Source organism: Phasianus colchicus, chromosome 13 (genome assembly GCF_987193195.1).
Source record: "Phasianus colchicus chromosome 13, bPhaCol1.hap1.1, whole genome shotgun sequence".
In the NCBI taxonomy this organism is placed as follows: Eukaryota; Metazoa; Chordata; class Aves; order Galliformes; family Phasianidae; genus Phasianus; species Phasianus colchicus.
In genome coordinates, this window is record NC_143448.1 from 6,363,548 (window position 1) to 6,380,982 (window position 17,435).

General features: G+C 35.6%; 1 protein-coding gene across 4 annotated transcripts in view; it reads left to right on the forward strand.

Moving 5' to 3' along the window:
- The window catches only part of LOC149916129 (uncharacterized), a 214,057-nt gene that overhangs the window by 118,548 nt on the left and 78,074 nt on the right, over positions 1 to 17,435 (forward strand). For all 4 annotated transcript variants that reach the window (XR_016470890.1, XR_016470891.1, XM_090149923.1 and 1 more), the window contains exons 4-5: positions 4,232 to 4,317; positions 16,292 to 16,386. The gene's annotated coding sequence lies outside the window, so the exon portion shown is untranslated. The remainder of the gene's footprint in view (positions 1 to 4,231; positions 4,318 to 16,291; positions 16,387 to 17,435) is intronic.

Sequence of the window (17,435 nt, forward strand, 5' to 3'; positions counted from 1 at the left end):
TACTCAAATATTTCTTGTGTAACTAGCAGCATCAGCTACCTGGGTATAAAAGCACCATGGAGGAAGCCATGGAAGCTAATCTATTCGGGAGCTATACAAAAGATACAGGAATGAGGGGATTTCACATATCTCAAGGAGCTCATCATTTCAGAGGTTTGTTAAAAAGGGTTGATGTTCTGGGCATGTTCTGAGAACTCCGTAGCCTTTTTGGTGTGGTTATGAGACTCTTATGTAACAGTCCATGTTGGAAGTGAAAGAAGAAAAGGCAAAGTGGAAGTTAAGATTTAATTTGCTTTTGCATTTCATGTTTCCAGATGATGGTAAGTGGATTATATTTTTTAAGGGCTTCTTTCTTTAGACTGTCTCTTAAGTGGATTATATTTTTTAAAGGCTTCTTTCTTTAGACTGTCTCTTTTGTGAGACAGTAGTAAACACATAAATGTTTTGGGAGAAATGTCCCAGTAATCCAGTGTCATGTTATTGCTCTTATATGATTCTATCACTTGGGGGAAAAAAAAAAAAAAAAAGAAAGAAAAAAAAAAAGTAATCCTTTATCACTAGCTTTAAGCCTATTTTTTTTTTCCTACAAAGAAGATATAAGATGGAAAGGGTTTTTTTGAGTGCTTTGGGAAAACTGTATTTGTTATGTTAACAGCAAAGCAGAAACATGTAGTGCTCTTGATAGTCTGTGACTTGTTTTCATTCTCTTGGGATTTGCAAACAGCAGAAAATTACCTGCTTCTATTTGTTCAGTCTTTCTACAAATGTAGTAGAATGGCTTTCTCAAAACACCGTGCAGATATTCTAGGCCAATTCTAATGAGTTACCAGAGGTTCTGGTTTAAAAATGTAATTCTAGTATAAACATCCAATTAAGTCAGTTAGGTTGTTTTGAGCCAAAATAAAGACTGGATAGTTCCTAAAAATCTTTCTTGGTATTATTATAACATATATTATAAATAAATGATATTTTGAAATAGTTGCAGTTCTTCAAATAGCCAAAGTAATTCCTGTTAGGTTTCAGAATGCTTGTATATATCCCTAAAGATTAACTTTGAGAAACAGATTCTCTTTGAAGTAAGTGAGAATTTTACTCTTTTTTGCTTATATAGGAAGCCACTTGCCTAATAAGATGAAATCTGTACAGATAAATGATCATTTGATAACATTTTGTTCTTCATAATATCCTATTCAGCCATATATGGTTTGATTTTGATCACTCTGCACTGGAGACGATACTTAAACATTGCAGTAACCAATTCAGACCTGCTTTACATAGATTTTTGTGATTTCTGTCATGTTCATCACAAATTCAGTTTGCATGCCACTTCTGGAAGTGTTTTTTTTTTTCTCCTTTTGTTTTCCAAATGCTTCCTAAACCACATCAAATTTACTATTTATTACCTCCTTATATTTTCTTTGTATCATCTGCTGTAGTATCTCTTTTATTCATGCTGAAAATTATTGTAGTGGTTGTCAGAAATTAGCATATATTGTTGAGATGGGTATTCAATTTAGTTAACTTAAAGGACAGCCTGTCCACAGATCTTAAAATGCATCTTATGTGGGATGTGATCTAAAGCAATGATCTTAAGTAAACAGTTACATTTTTTCTTGTACAGTTTGCACTGAAATTGTTGGAAGAGCCTGGAACAGACATGCTTACAAAATTCGAAGAAAAGATAATAGATTAGTTTTGGTTCCAAATATCGTCATCTAGATGAACACCAAGGACAATGTTTAGTTATAGTTTAATAATCCATGGTACAAAGAGTTCTGAACAAATTGGGGGAAAACATAAAGCAACAATATTAAGCAAATCCAAGGCTGAAGGTCAGCCTGCAGTTAACAACCATGCTCAGTTATATTATTTTTAGTGATGACACAATATTTAAGCTATTGAATTTGGCACCACAAACAGCCATGCATATTGTACAGGGTGAATAAGTATGCAGTTGGTTGGGGTTGACTTTTACATTTCTGTTTATAAAGTCCACGGACTCTGGTTTACTCTCAGTCAGATATAGCCTCAGCATCCAACCTGAATAAACCTCACCTGAATAAACCTCACAGCCGTAATCCAGCTGTAAATATGACAGGGCAAAAATAGTAGGTGCAGATGCTGCTTACACATTATGAGCCAGCCTCCTAAAAGGGCATGGCATGAAGATAGATTATCTTCCCCAGAAGGAGCTGGGTGCAGCTGTCATTGGGGCATTAGAGGTAATGTCTTTTTACAGTGAAGTTGCTGTTGCAGAGCTTTGAACATCAAGAAACTTTGAACTGCCAGAAATTACCAAACTGTCCAGTTTAAAGTTAGCCTGGCCATGTCTGTGCAGCCTGGAGTGTAGCCCAATTCATAAACAGTCTCACAGTCCATTGCTCCATTGGCACAGACCCTGTTTTTGCATAGTCCAAGAGACAGATGCTGTGGAGAGCATTAATTGCCCGCTGCCCAAACAGAAATTTCTCTGCCACCACAAAGTTCCTTTGGAGCAGGCTGATAGCTATAATAGCGACTCTGTTAAGTGGAAGAACTATCAGCTTCTGCAAATAAAATCTAGATATAACCTAGTCCTCAAGATACCAGCTTATCATAGGTGTTTTCTTGTGGCTTGTAACTCCTGTCTTCTGACGGAGATGCTCAAGAGATTTAAGAATTCCCCTCTAGTAAATTGCCTCTGGAGAGAAAAGCTAGACTTTGGCTTATGCCTTTGAATGTCCTGCAGAATGTGATTTAGTATGGATGTGACCCAAGCCATTTCTGCTCAGGAAAATATTTTGCAACTACCAAGTACTGCAGTTGAAAGTAATTATCAAAACAGAAAGGTTATACCCCCAAAAAAGAAAAGTACTGTGAACTGTTGGTATGAAACTTTGGTTCAAGTACAAAAAAAATTAGTGGTTTTGCTTCAACAACTGAACTACATGAAACTTCTATGAACCTTTTGAGTCTAGGTTTAATCCCTACCTGAATGCTGACATAAAATCATAAAGCATCAGACCCTTGCAGAATACTTCCAAACAAAACAAATGAAAAGATACAGGAAGCTGCAGTGTAAGATCTTAACAATTTACAATAGGTGCTGTTCTAGGGTTTGTTTGTAATAATGACTGAGTGCACAGACACTCCTGCTGCTTATATAAGATGAGCAGAAATTTCACCTGCTACTATAGAGGGATAAACTCTGTACAGTCTTTGAAATTTTATCTAAAGCAGTTAGAAGATACAAAGCATTATAAAGAGAGAAAAGACCGGCAATAGCAAATTATTTATAAATATGTCATTTGCATTTATGAAAAGGGTTCAACTTCCACATGTTTTTCTATTTTCAAATAACAAATAACCTTTAAAGATTCATAATGAGGTATGAAATAAATGAAAGAGTACTGAAGGTGAGTCATTCATTAATCATAAGCAAAACAGGGTCGAAATCAAGGACACGGGAGCACAAACTGTAAAAGTAATGGGTTGCGTAATCATTGTACTTAATATTAACTACATTATGTTTTTTGTGTGAGTTCTGAGAAGTTGATTTTTTAATGTTTACATGAAACTAATCCAAGGTAAATTTTATTTCTCAATATTATTTTATCCTAATGGTTGCCCTTTTTTCATAAAGTAGAAGACATGAATTCCGGCTTGTCACATTGAAGATTTAATAGAGGGGCTTAGCAGGAACCATTGAGTCTACTGTAATTTTTAAGATATTCTACTTTTGACTAGAATGCACTGTTTCTTATAGTTACATCCCCTTCTTGTTTGTCATGGCTGATCTCCCATTAAGGACATAAATTCTCCTAGAATGAGTCTTTCTGGCCAAAATAAATTGTTATTCATATTTGGCTGTCAGAAAAAAACCAAGAAGTATTTGTACCATTCTGGACCTTTATCCTACAAGAGTTCAATCTGCAGTGACAAGACAGTGGGCAACAAAGTTGTCCACAATTTACAGGTGACTTTTAGTATTTAAATAGTTGGAATAATTCAAATGGATATTGTAATGATAACAATACTGCCTCCCTCCCACTCTCTCCATATTGTATTTCAACTGGAACCATAAACAAGGTAAGCTGGAGGAAGATATGCTGGACTGGTAACCAAACGAGCCATCAACTTATTTTAAAATCACTAAACAGATCCTTTTCCCTGTTCCATACGCATTTGTTCTCTCTCATCTGTGTGGAGCAAGTAATTCATGTAATTATGCTACTTTTATTTGTTTTTTCAGAATTTCATGGGGGAACTAACAGACCAAGAAGGAGACAAAGAGGAGAAAAGTGCAGGATGAGAACTGTGCTCCTAATATATAGAAAGGTAATGTTTTGTTTTTACCCACAATATAATATTCATTCACCCCCTTGTCAGTTCTGTGTGTCTGTAGCTCTGTCTGTGCAGACCAGCAGTGCTTGGGGGAGCAGCCTTCCTGAAATCCTGGCATGGCTGCCAGCTCCCTGAGGAGCAGGGAGAGGCATTGGGCAGCTCTTGGTGTAGGCTGTTCTGCTCTCAGACATCTATGCAGTCACAATGGGGTCTGGGAAAACTAGCTACAATGGCCATGGCAGTCCAAAGTAGTTTTCTTCCACAGACAACATTAATGTTGCCTGGTGTTGACCCCATCCTCTTAACTGTCACAGAGGCTGTGTCCATGCAGTGGGACAGATGTTCCCTTTCCAGGCACAGGGACACAGGGTGCACTGAAACTAGGCTGCAGGTGGGCTGATGTGCTCTGGATTCTTGTCCTTCTGTGAACTCTGGGAGCTGCCCATTTTTGCACCAGGTTCTGGAATCCTCCAGTTAAATGGATTCATGCTGTAGGACTCATGCTCTGATGTAGGCATGAGGTGCACTTGAACTGCTTATTGTTCCCATGTAGCTGCCCTCACTGTAATACACTGTCTCTGCGACTTTCACCCTTTAGTATGATAAAGACCTCTCCACAAAATATTGCAGCCCATGCTAGAGAGGCTGCACTGCATGCCTTGAGGTCTATCTCAGAGCTGCCTTTGCTCATACTCTTTCCTAGCTGTAATTAATGCACGTTGTTTTGGTACCTGAGTAAAATTTGCCTACAAGTAGAATATAACAAGCATTGCTAAGCTAGCATTTAATGCATAGATGGAAATCATGAGTTTTCAACATTTCTGTTAGCAATCTATGCAATTTTAAACTTTGCAATTTCATTTTCAAAGAAAAAAGTAGCACTTGATTAACATAGTCTTTCATATGCTTTCAATGCCCCTTCATAAAGTGCCTTATTTTTTAAATCTTCCATTTAACTGATTTCCTGCCTTCACCAACCTTTCTCAATTTTATACATTATACTGGTGCTGTATATGATACCTTATATGTACAAGAAACTATATGTAAGCTGCAAGATGTTGAAAAGCAGTCATTGTGATTATTTTCTTTCTACAGAAATATAAAGTGCATGTTCATTAACGACAAGTTCTGGATGAAATATTTGAATTGAATGGCTTTAGGGAGGATAAAAATAATCACCACAGTTGTTTAAATGTTGTTATGATTTGCATGGTATATTATGAAGAATAAGGAATTTGCCCAGATCCATTAAAAATGATCTGTATGTTACAGGCTGTAACAAAGAAGGCAGATCCCCATATCATGTTTACATGCATTTTAGATGCAGGTGGTTTAGATTCCAGAGCAAATAGGTTACTGATGATATTATGATTCCCAGAAACAGATTGGCCAGTACTGCCTTTCTCAGGCAATATAGTTAAAAGGTTCATCCTGTCCCCAGTGGTCTTCTGCTTGACTGCTTTTTCCCAGACCCTGGGAAACTTTTCAGTTAGGATGAAATACCACAGAGAAGAAAGAGAATGTGAATACTTCCAAAATCCAAATGAGGAAGTAGGATTTCTCACTTTTCCTTCTCCTAGAGAAGACATGAACAACTATGAAGACCGTGAAGTCTTCTCCCTGCTGGACCAATTATTTCTAATTTTTGTGAACCAGAATATATGTTTTAGGTAATCTTCAAATGCTTTTACAGTATCTTCAGCTCAGTACCAGGAATGCTTCATCATGGGTCTGAGCAGTCTGTCACAATAGAAAATCTGGGAAAAAAACAGGTACCAGATCAGATTATTTTGCCTTACTTGGGCACTGCTGCCCTGCTCTTTGCACACTGTCTTACACAAATGAGCTCTCCAAAACTGAGCTGTGCCTCCACTGTACCTCCCACAATCCTTATTGCAGAGCTTCTGTTCTGTCTTCAGAGACTGTTCTGGCAACCGGGCTGAGTGGTTATATTATGTCCAAAAGTTAAAAGGTGACAAGACAAAAAACTTGGCTCTTGAGGGGCCTTGGACTTGTTTATCTCTTCAGCATCTTTGAAACTGTAGTTAAAATATCTACAAATGTATTCATGAAACATATCAAAAATGAAGGAGTGCACTTTAAGCTAAAGTCCTGTCCTAGGTTAATGATTAATACTCTGTGAGAACTCAGTTTGGTGTTTATTGTATCATGACACAAGTAAATTAAACTACAAGCAAGTCATTATCTACTTTTTTTTTTTTTAAGTGTGCGGTGCCAAATGATTAACCTCCTTGGTAGAAGGACAGTAAAAACATTGGGGATTTGTTGTTCTGACTCCTTTGTCCACACTGTGTGTAAAGGCTGTGGTTCTTAGAGAAGTAGGCTTGCTATTTCCAATACAAAATGTTAATTGCTAGATATGTTTTTACAATAAATATTTCTGCTTTCATCACAGTATTAAGAAAAATACACATGCATTTTACATCTATTCCTCACTTGCTGTCACAGTAAATTGTACCTTCTGTCATCTACATGTATACAATGCTGTTTATTTACTGCAGGAATTACCTTTTAAATTACTGGAAACAAAGACCTGGAAAAAATCCGTATCTTAAGTTTTCAGGATCAGTTTTGAGTCACACTGAGACTTACCAGATAGTTTTGTGCTAATTTGAGTTTTATGCATGTTCAATTTTGAATTTTGTTTTGTTCCTTCTCTTTGTGACTTACAGAGCCAAGAGTTTAGAAACTGAAAGGGAATATTTCTCTATGATAATTTATGTCAGTCCATCACAAGAATTACCTCTTGCATGCTTCTGCCTTTGAAAACAGAAAGAGTTGTAAAATTGGAAGTTTGAACACTGTTGAATGTCTTTGAAATTCTACTTTATATTTACAAACATGCCGACTTCAAAATCAGTTTTCAGTGAACAAAGAATGTCACTTTACTCATTTATCTTTCAGCAGTTTGATCACAAATACTTCAGCATATGGCTACTCTGAAATCAAAATTTCAGCCTTCTTAATTATTTGGGAAAGGTGTTTTCTTCACTAGATAAATAGTTATTTTTCTTGAAATGAAAAGAATGCCTCAGATAGTTACAATCAACTGAAATTATTAGAATTTTAGAATTATTAGAATAAACATACTTAACTATTCCACTGTTAAACTTGCAATTAGACTGCCTTGTCTGAAAAGATTTTATGATTCCAAATCTATTTTTCACTTCCCTTTTTTTTTTTTTCATGGCAATCTAGCCACCATTCAGAGGCTTAAAGTTCTTTCATCTAACTTTTCCTATATGACCAGAGAGTAATGGCCAAATTATTTAGGTACAAATATGTCTTGAGAATATCATCAAATCCATTCTAATTTCATTCATGCCTTGGAGATAATAATTTGAAGAGCTAGTCGCAGCGTGCAATTAAGCATGGAGGAAGAAAATAGATCCGTCCCATAATTTATGTCTGCAAAGGTTGGGCTGGATTTGTAATTAATGTTTGCTTCTTTTAATGAAATACTCTAAAGGTCTGCACTTCTGTCATTCATGGAGGTAATTTTTCAATTGATTAGTAAAATAATACTTGAAAAGTAAATGCACCTGCTTTAGCACAGAAATGTCTTAGTCAAGTAGAGACAATGATTGAAGTGCTAAAAAAATATCATTTCAATACAGTAGAGACTGGAGTTTTACTCCTCCAGAATTCAGAACTCCCACTAAAGAGAAAAAAGGAAAAGGTAATTAAACCTCCAACAACTTATTCAGCATGCTTTCATCCAGTTTAATTCCTCAGTGGTTTTCAGCATAGCTAAATACTGTTAGGAACACATGCCTGAACTATGCATTAATATAAGTGAAATATCTCTGGAAAGCATACATTACAGAAAGACATCATTTTTATATTTATGTACCTTAGTATTTTTGGAGAGCATGAACAAATTATTTAACAGTGTGAATTTGTTTCATTTCTTAAAAACACTCAAAATTATTATTGTTCATTTTGCTCCTATTCTGATGTTTTTTCAGACTCAAAGATTTTCAAGGTGGTAAAAATTCAACGTTTGATAGTTGAGGTCCTGAAACCGGTGTTTAAAAATGACTTGCAGTCTTGTTTCTGCAAAACAACTGCTAGAAAATAGAATGAAATAAAATAAGCTATATCCGCATGCTTTCAGGGAGTAGGTAAGGATTTTGTTTTAATTAATCACTCAAGAAAGGATGCTTGATGACTTTTTCTGTTTTGTTAGTTTGACTTTAGTCATTTGACACAAAGGAAGAGTTACTATCCCTGTGCTTTTGAGAACTCACAATATGTAGTGACAAATGTTCTAGGGATGATGACTAGCCAGACTAGACAAAAGGCAGCATGCAATCAGAATCTGTGCTAATTTTCTCGAGGGCAAACACAGTAATCTAAGAGGTTTTGAACCTCCTGTCATTTGGGATAAGGATTTTGCTTTCGTAGAAAGAGGCAAGATAAGTGAATAAATGTGGTAGAAACAGCCCTTATCCAGAGCTCAGCCTAGTGGAGTGGAGTAATCCAGACAGAGGAACAAGGGGATGTATGTTTATCTGGTAAACAAGGGCAATAAAATCAGTGTCTTATAATTCCTCTGGCCAATATCATCGCTAGATGAAAAGATTAGGAGAGTACTTGCTGACAGTTTCTCCAGCCTCACTTTTAAAAACTGAGGTCTGCTTGGTTCTGGAAAAGTCATAGGCATATGCTCATGAAAATATCTCAAATGGTGGTTTCCAAATGGTTGAGCCTTACTGCTGAAATGAATTGGATTTAAAGGCATGTTTCTTCCTTTGGTGTTTCCTTATTGATGTGCTTTAGGCAATGATGTTTGGACCATGCTGACACTGGATGGCTCAGCTGGCAGCTGCTGTGAGTCAGCTCCGAGGTGCAGATCTCTCTCCATCCAGTGAGAGGAAGCCCATATTGGACCAGATACGACTTACGCTTATGGTGGCAACACTGTTTAATACTTTGCTTTAGGACTCCTTCCCAATCACATCCATCTTCAAGAACCTACTTGTAGAAAGAACGCTTGTTTAGCATTTTCCTGTCCTCTTAGGCTCAAAGCGTGAGTGATACGGCACCTAAAGGCTTTTAAAAATTCAGACCTTGAACTTAGTATAACTGCTATTAAAGTCAGTGGACAGATTTATTCTTTTTGCACACTAGAGATTCAAAAGGTGAAAATCCTGGCAACAGTGATGTTTTGCCATTGACCTAACAGGGTCAGGATTTCATGCACAAAATGACATGACATTTCATCACTGATTTCTTGGATCAGATTGATAACAGTGACCCAGGATAGAAAAATCTGCATAATCCATTACTACTGTGCCACTACCCAGCACTGTCTCACCATTTTGTGCCTTGTTTAAAGAGGGGGAATAATCTATAATTTTGAGCTGCCTTTATTTTAGTCAGGGCAGAGAAGAATGGAAAAATCAAGGGATTCATTTTTCAATCACCTTATTTAAAACCTTTAAGTAAATGTTTGATTATTATAAGTGAATCAAAATTTAAAATATCACTTGTGGAAATTAAATTATTCGTTTTCTTTCAATAGCTGTTCTAAAATGTCTTTGTAATAAAACTGGAAGGTAAAATTCATATTAATCACTGTCTGTGAGTAAAGACGTTATAATTAACAATGTGAACATTAAAAAGCATGTATATAATTTTTTAGTGATACTTAATGATATACTTAATTAAAGAGTGGCTGGAAAGATAATCTTGGATAATCAAGAAATTGGAGGATTAACTGATTTCTGTAATGTACGAGTGCACTGCTATGCAGTAAATGCTCTGGTGAATGGTTAGTTTTATTAGTCTCTGTTTCAGTTGAGGAGATGTTTCACAGGGAGCTTGCATGAAGGTCAGACTGGCTCATGCATTTAGGCCCCAGGTTGGAAGCTGTTTTCAGGACTGGGAATGTAATTCAGTACAAAATACATTTGGATGCATTTCCATATATTCCTAATGTTCAGGGGAAGTTTGATTTTTGCTACTCTTAACTTGTCCTACTTTTGGCATAACAAAACTATGATAAGAACAAATACTGAGACTGAAGTAGCAGGATGAAAATGTACAGGTCCATGTATGAGATACTGTGGGACCTGTGGCCACACCAAAGTTCTCAGTGGGGAGCTACATAGCATCAACATTTAGGTACAGTAAACTGGTAAAATAAAACTACATTCTGTTGCCTACTATTAATTTGTTTACAAGATTTCAAATATAAAATACTAGGCATGCATTCTTGATGTTAAAAATAATAGATTACCAATACGTGGACAAAAGTGTACAAAAAATGCAATTTAAAACTTTTGAAGGAAATAGCATTATGTATAACACAGCAGCTGCTTAGAAGATTTTTAATGCTATAAAAGAATTTGAAACAATTTTTTTTTTCCAGTTAGAATTGAAAAAAAAAATTGGATAACCTCACTGAGTTCATTGAATTTTCTGAAATGGGCAAGCTTTTTCAATTGTCATTTTTGTAAATACATGGAGAAGAACCAAATCAAAATCATATTCACAGAAACAGTGAGACTCACCGAAGAGAAAGAACATTCTCATCTTATTAAAGAAGAAATTAGGCTTAGCAGAAATTAAATAAAACTCTAATTGCATGAAACTTTCCTCAGATGATTGGCTCACAGGTGCAGCAGTCTCTCTGCAATTTCTAGGTTAGTAAATACATAGAAAATTACTCACCTTTGTCTTTTCTGCTATAGACTTTGCCCTACGTTACAACTTCTGCCTCTTTCCAAAGTTTTCCAAGTTTCCAAAACTGGATTGTTTTTCCCATAACATGATTTAGTAATTTCTTGGAATCTTAGATCTTTTTTGTCGTAAGTTGCATGTTTTCCCTTTGCACTGCATGACACTGCCAGTGAGTAATATTGTAAACATGTAAACAGTTACTTAGCTGAGATCTCATGGTAACTCATTAATAAGAAAAGGAATTCATGCTTGCAGTATAAGCTCATCTAGGAGAAATTGTACAGAATACATATATATACTATATATATAGCTGCTGTTTGTTATACACTGCTCTAAATGGAGTCAGTGTAATTTTCTGGAAGCAGATGTGAAGCCTTGGAAAAGAACAGTGAAAACATGAACCTATAAGAGAAACAGTGAAGGCAATCACAGTGGAGTTAAAGTAATGCTATTAAATAATGAGCAGTAATAGGTGACTGTCTGCAGTAAGTTGCCCTATAAAGCATCTGCTACCTGCTGCAGGCTACAGGATTAATTCTGAAACATGTAATTTAGCAAAGGAGCGAGACTTCAGTCTGTTCAGCAATTGGTGGCAAACGCTTTGGTGCAGGTAACTGCATTACTTTGTGCACAGTCATTCAGTCGAATGCTTTGGATTGTAATTCTGTTTTTTATTTTTAGTAAGGCTTGGCACTCTGTATTCCTCAGAATGCTTTATTAGTCAAAAAAATCAAAAGTTTCAACTAGTTCCATTTTGCCTATTTCTTGTTTCTTATCTCACTTTGAACTATGCATATTTTTGAACCCTATACATTTTGTAAGTCTACAAACTGTTATTCTGTCTGTGAACTGTCTGGTCAGATGAAAATCGTGTTGTCCATGTGATTCAAAATCTACATCCATTTAATTTGTCAATTTTGGTCATTAATTTTGTAGTAGAGTCAGATTTTCCAAAATATATTGTATGTAGAAGGGGAAGTGAATGCAGAGCCACAATCCCCTGCTTGTTTTTATATTAGGCAACAGTTTGCCCCCATCTAATTTTTGCAAGTGCTAATTGTATTTACCCTTGCATGCAGTTACTCAATTTACAGTTACCCAATTTACATTGCAGTTATGTTAGCTAAAGTGCTTGGATGCCATCAACAAATATATGCCAACCTCCAAAGTTTTGAAGAACAGCTTGACACTGCATCTTTTCAGGGGTAGTATTGGGAAGTAAATCACCTGCTACAACTATTAGTATTGCCAAGATTAAACAGAGAACAAGTTAGGCATAGAGACTTCAGAAATGTAGCCAGATGGTATCACCTGAGACAGAGTTGTAATGGAGAAGTCTGTGTTCCAAACAGAATAAACCAAACATATTGCAGAATTACAATAGTATCACCACGAAACCAAACAAGATACATGGCATGAACTTTATCAGCTTCTCAGATGTGATCATAGGCATTTATTTACTAATGTTCAATTATTATAATCTCCATTAACTTCCTTTTATAACTTTCATCCTAGGGATAGACTTGCTACCCTACTGGCACCAAAGGTTTTATAGCTTGAACTGTACTTGGTGTGTTTATTGATCTAATACTTACATTTAGAAACAATAAAACCTATATGTGAGTTCTGTGCAAGCTTCATTTGTCCTTCATTAAGATTTGTGGTTGTTGAATAAATGCAGAACTTGAGACATTCAGGCTACTCATCTTGTTTAACTTTGTTTCTCTGAACTCCTTCTGGAGTCCAGACAGACTAATCTAGAAACTGCCATTATATTCCCACAGCAAAGTGGTGTGCACCTTCCTGCTTGTGTCGAACTGTACTGTCAGTGCATATATTGAAGCCACTTCACTGAAGCAGCTTGGGCTTTCCACCACTGTTGGGACCTTGGTGTCCTATGAGTTTTTTGCAATTGAACTTCCAGGTGTATTTCAACTCTGGTAGTAGTAAGATTTGAACCGTTTCCCTGTTTTAACCATTTCCCTTTAACCATATAGGTCTAAAATAACTGTATACATAATAAACTCTAGAATGCATTTATATATATATTCACCACATATATGGCAAGCCCTTTCAAGTCACTCTGGAGATGTAAGGAAAGTATACAATACATAATTGTTCCTTGAATATATCAACACCCTGGTATAACAACTCTCTTTTTGCACAATTTTCAGGTTAGTTTCATTGCACTAAACTTTTGGGTACGAATTAAACCTTCTTTCTCTTTATGAAGAATCTTTCTTAGTATGTATAACATGTTTTCTTTCTGAATGCAGTGTAAATTTTTCTAAAAGAGGTGCTTTGCAAACAAGCTATTATGGCACTAAAGAAAACATTGATTAGTTTTAAATGGCAGTAACAATTCAAGTGCATGTAAAGACAAGTACATTTGCTTTTGAGGTTGAGCCTCTATATTTAATAATTGAAGGAAAAAATACAATAAAGTTCAATAGAGGAAGCTTCTGTAAAATGCATTATACAATAATGTACAACTGCTTTAAGTACAATTGCCTTACCAGATCATATTATGGTTTTCACTTAGACCATTTTTTAAAACAAAGTATTTTTTTATTATTTTGTTATTTGAAAATATTTATTATTTGAAAAGGTATATGCTCTGTTTGTTGATTCAGGAAATTTAAAAACTTAAGACATCATCAGAAAGAATTCAAGTAAATATGGTGTCCAGATGAATTAATCTATTTATCCTTTGTCTTGTCAACATTGGTTTCACACATGAAAACTCTGTGGATTTATTTCTCAGTTCCTCCAATTTAATTGTGTTCACTTAACATACACAAAACTAGAATTACAGAAACAGATTTTTGCTATATACCATGCAGCTAAGTTCACAAATGTTCTTGACTCCTTTTGTATCTGCGAATTGCACAAGTCAATCAGTGTCTACATCAGCTGCATTATTCTAACACCCTATATGCTCAAAAAAATGCTAAGTGGCCTAACCAGACCTGAAACTGCACAGTCTGAGAGAATATTATAACTGTTTCACAGAATGAGGGTCTGATTCATCTGAAGTCGCAAAAGACTTCTTGGACAGAGACGGGAATCTTCGCTCACTATGATAACCCTTATCCATTCTTCTTCCTGCCTATAATGCCATTCCAGACCTGGGAGTCCTTTTTCTGGAAAATATCATATTCACTTTTCTTTTTGTGTATGCAAATATATTATTTTTCTATTGCTATTCATACTTTGTTCTTTGGTTACATATTTAAAATGTTCAAAGAATGCTAGAAATAATCGGTTATGTGAAATATCAATACCTTCTTTTAAATTTATTTAATTTGCATCACCACTTAATCCTTTTAGCTCATGGAAGTAAAGTGAAAGCAAGTGTTTAGGAAAGCTGTGAAATATTAAGATGTGACAATCTTCAAAATTGACATAGGGAAGTCAACTCATATCAAATAAACATGAGAAAAACAGAAATAGTAGATAGATATAGATATACATGATAGTTATTGAAATAGGTATGGTACAGATAGATAAGAGAATGATATGACATGCTAAGTTAGCATTGTTTGTTGCATCAATATATCGGGTTGGGAGCTGAGGAAAGAATAATGAGCATACAAGCAGGAAAGGGGAAGATACATGAAAAACCATGAAAGATGGGGAGAATGAATTTAAGACAATAGATTATGACCCAAATTGAAGTTCTAGGGGCTGAAATGAAATTTTGCATCTAGAAAATGGAAGACACAAAGGAATTTGGACTTAGCCTGGATGAAAGAAGCATAAAAAAGAGTAATTCTGTTAAGCAATAATTGAATTAAGCCCAAAACTTGAGTGAGGAGGATATGAGAAGATATTGGTCTAGTGAAATATTTTGTCTGTTAATGGAAACCATAGTCTGATTCAAAGCTCAGGGAGATTGCTGTAGTTCCAATAAGATGCACCTTTTAACTGTGACTGTGCTAAGTTTTGCTTATATGGAAAATGTGTAATGGCTAATGTATGAAAGTGAAATACAAGTGTTAAGAAAATTTTTTCCTAATTCTTTTTTCTTAAAAGTTTTCCAATAAGCCCTTGTTGTTCCTCACTAAAAGTAAAGAAAATAGTGATAAAGTTTGGTACAATTATTTAGTTATTATGCGCCTTGCTTGCTCAAATCATAGCTATAATTCCATTGTGTGTTGCAGCTCTTATTTCATATCAAATTACATAAGGCCACACAACGTATTTCCTGTAGATTCTCATAAGTGCATTCAGACACGTACACACTGCAGATCGGGAATGGAGTTTTGTAAGGACCTCCAGCTCAATAGCATTAAAGATGATAAATGAAGGGGAAAGTGGCAAAGTTAATGGCGAACTTTTTTGCATAAAATAACAACTGCTTCCAACATTTTACAAAGTCTTTTCTCAGCTTAATGCATGTTGATAAAGATTGGTTGTATATACCATTTCCCTCTCATCTCACTACTTCATATTTGCAGTTTTTCCTTATGATGTCTATTCCCTTTAAAATCCAATTTTCTAGTTATACCAGTATTTATTAAAAGCTTGACTGTAAAGTCGCTGTTTACCCAAAGATCTATTTTTATCATAACTGTTTATAATGGTTAAACCTCAACAACTTAAACACTTTACACAAAATAATGTATTTTCAATAAATTGAAATATTAACCAATCATATGTAATGGCTCAGGTCTAGCAAATGGATTGCTAGAAATCCTTAGGGTTTCATATAAATTGAAAACTGTATTGACTGACCAAGCAGCACTCGAATTACATTGCATTTGGATCAAAAAGCATAGAAAAAGTTCTCATTATAGTTCCCTGACATTAATTTGAGCATTTTTATATGTGTGTCCTATTAAGTACTTTAAGTGCTTTTTGATAATTGTGCTTTGTAGTTTTTACAGCACTTCAGCCTATTCCCAGTTCAATTTCCTCTTTTATCCGATGTTTGAAATATTGATTTCTGACAGATAAAAGCAAACCTTATAATCTCAGCAGCATGCAATAAGTGAGTAAGACGGGGCTACGGAATGCATCAGGGAATGGTCATATTTGAAACCGTCTTTGTTTTATTACATTTCGTCAACAGAATTTACTTACCGCTTGCTGATATTTATGTAAAAGCAGGACTCCTGATAGTACAGTGATATTACCAGTTCCTGGTATACTTTTGCATTTAGTAAGATAAAAGAAGAAACTCCCTTGGTGGTTGATGATTGCAGCTGCTTAAACTGCTGTCAGCTGGCTTGAAGTAAATGTGATTTATCTTCTTCAGATTGTACAGCGTCGTGTCCATGAACTTCCAGGGTTCGCATTAAAATCTGACAGAACATCAGAGTGCCAGAAGCTTCTCATATTGTGGCTCTGGAGGTAAGAGCAAAAGACACTATGCTTTATTCTGTGTTTGGCAACGATGTCCAAGCCCTTTGCAAAGTTCTTGTGACATAAAAGAGAGCTTAAGGAAATGGGTGGGAATTTTGAAGGTGAACAAGTACAATGGCAAGATGTTAAGGAATGCTGTGTCTTACATATTTTTGTGATGTCTTGTCCACAGATTCTAGAAGTTAGAAAACAGACTGAAGAATTCAGTTCAGTTTCTAGTCAAACAGCTTATACTATACTAGGAATTCAGTTTTTCTTCTTCTTCAGTATATCTTATGAATTTGGGAAAATCAAGACCTGAGTGTTGTTTTAGAAGTTTAGAAAGGTTCATTGGGTTACATACCAATTCTGGAAATCAATAGTGAATGTGTCAATGTGAGAACACAACAGTGTGTCCCTCCTTAGGACCAGGTCAGGCTGAATCTGAATATCTTTCTCAAGGTATACATTTTTAGAAGAATTCATTTACCTGAGACCTGTGCAGGTGAAATCAAGGTAGGGGAGGAATCCTCTTTTGACATTCCTAAAATGAACACTGAGATTTTCTTTAGTCCCAAATTAGCCATTACTTGTTTTATGCATTCTGATAATTCAGTCATGCTTTTCCTTCTCAATCTTGGAAATACTTAGCTATGTTTGGGGTCCCTTTCCACCCAAGCCATTCTATGATTCTGTGATTCTATGAACTTGCATCTGGGCTTTCACACACTTGGATATAGGGTTTGTTCCATAGAAGGGGCATTTTGAAATGTTGTACAGATGAGTGTTAGTTGTTATGAGTTGGAACTCTTCCAGCCACCTCGTAGTTAAAAGCTTAATCTCCCAGAAATTCAAGTTCTCATTAGTAAGTAAGCCCTTCACTGCATTCTGGAAATGTTGAATTAGTGATGGCAAAGCCAGGCATAGTTCTGAGGAATGGCAAGCCTGGAAAACTGATGAGGCTGTCAAGGAGAAAAGAACTTCCAAGCCAGACAAACCTTGATCATAGCCCATACAGTGAGGACTGGTGGAACAAAGTCTGCTAAATTGCAGAAGAT